General features: G+C 49.1%; 1 protein-coding gene across 1 annotated transcript in view; it reads right to left on the bottom strand.

The window, feature by feature from the left end:
• Positions 1-1,958, bottom strand: part of crhr1 (corticotropin releasing hormone receptor 1) — a 47,800-nt gene that overhangs the window by 45,467 nt on the left and 375 nt on the right. The window lies entirely within an intron of this gene.

The following is a 1,958-nucleotide window of genomic DNA, read 5'->3' as shown; positions in this document are numbered from 1 at the left end:
ACCCTGGTGTAGATGGCTTCCTTGACACCTCTTTCAAACCATCCATCTTCTCTGTCTAAAATGTGCACCTGGTGGTCCTCAAACGAGTGTCCTCTGTCCTTCAGATGTAAGTAGACTGCAGAGTCTTGACCTGAGGAGTTGGCCCTTCTGTGTTGAGCCATGCGTTTGTGTCGTGGTTGTTTAGTCTCCCCAATATACAGGTCTGTGCATTCCTCACTGCATTGGACCGCATACACTAGATTGCTTTTCTTGTGTTTGGGTGTGCGGTCTTTGGGGTGGACCAGCATCTGTCTTAGTGTGTTCTTGGGTTTAAAAAACAGTGATGTTGTGTTTGTTGAAAATCCTCCTGAGTTTCTCTGATACTCCAGACACGTATGGAATCACAATGTTGTTGCGTTTGACCTTCTTTTCCTCCCCTGTAGTTTTGTTCTTCTTGGATCTTGTGGCTGTTTTCACAAAGGTCCATTTAGGGTCTCCACAGGCTGTAAGTGCCCCCTTCAGGTGGTTCTGTTCCTTCTCTCTGGCTTGTTGGTATGTGGTCTGATGACCCCTACCTTGTGCTCCAGTGGGTGCTGGGAATCGAACAGTAAGTATTGGTCCGTGTGTGGGGGTTTCCTGTAAACACCAATGTGCAGGCTCCTCTTCAGCGTGTCGTTGTGGACGCCTCCTCGTGTGAACGAGATGTTCCTGTGTTCCGGGAAGTCTCGCACTTCCTGAGTTTAAACTAAACAACACAGAGTCTGTCGAGCGGACTGCGATTGGCTGAATCCAGAACTTCATTACCCAGAACCCCCCTCTCTGCCCTGCATTGTTATGTGATGAAGAGGAGGTGAAAGGATGAGACAGACACAGGAAGTGATGGATGAGTGTGTCGATCGCCCCCTCAGGTGCTGTCATTTTACACCTGTCTCTCTCTCTCAGTGACTGTCTCTCTACCCCCCCTCATCTCATTACTGGACCTTTGGAAGTGAATGAAACAGACCTCAGCTGTGTTCTATATATAGAAAGATGTACGTTGGAGAAACGCCAACACCCTCCTCCATTTATACTCTCTCTCTCTAGCTCAGTGTCTCTCGGCCTGTTTTCCTTTTTGTCTTCGTCTCTGCAGCTCAACTCAGAAAACACAGATTCACAACGAGACACGGCGATCAGGTCGGGTGATCTCTACCGTCGTGTTTAGAAGTTGAACTTCTGACGATCCAACAGTCAGCGTGTTCTCCGTGGTTTTATTTGTCGATTATCACCTTTATTAACGAAGCTGCCAAAGCTTCAAAATCTACTGCGTCCACATATTTAGACACAATCACAGTAACACGGACACAACATCTGAGCGTGCTCAGTGCGCTCTGATGGACGGCCTGTCAGCAGGTCATGTTGCAGAGGAGCAGAGGGGTTCACCCAGGAACCCTCTGCAGTGAATCCACCTGGGCTGGAGCTAAACCGGTTCACTTGTGAGCACATGATGGAGGTCACGTGATGACTCCTGAACAACATTTAGGCTGCGGGACACGGTCTGAAGCTCAACACCGTTATCTGTTATCAAGGTCGAGAGAGAAGCTGCCCGTTCCTGGTCGGAGGCGGTCAAAGGTTCTGCAGGGAGCTTGAGCGGGTTCTGAGGTGCTACTGCTGCTGGCGGCTCGTTTCGAGGAGGCTCTGTGGTTCCTCACGCGATGAACTGATGAAGAAAATGTTTTCACAGTGACGGAGAACCAGGGAACTCACTTCCTGTCAGCTGGACCTGGATCAGGACAGAGAACTCCAGAACAGATGCTGAAGGGACCACGTGGCCCGACAGAGATTTAGCCTGTGTTCATTATTATCTATCTAATAATGTAACACAGGGAATAAACTAACACAGGTACACTCTCTGTAACACACACACACACACACACACACACACACACACACACACACACACACTCTCTGTAACACACACACACACACACACACACACACAC

This window comes from Micropterus dolomieu, linkage group LG02 (assembly GCF_021292245.1).
Source record: "Micropterus dolomieu isolate WLL.071019.BEF.003 ecotype Adirondacks linkage group LG02, ASM2129224v1, whole genome shotgun sequence".
Taxonomy (NCBI): Eukaryota; Metazoa; Chordata; class Actinopteri; order Centrarchiformes; family Centrarchidae; genus Micropterus; species Micropterus dolomieu.
This window is presented reverse-complemented; position numbering and strand designations above follow the sequence as displayed.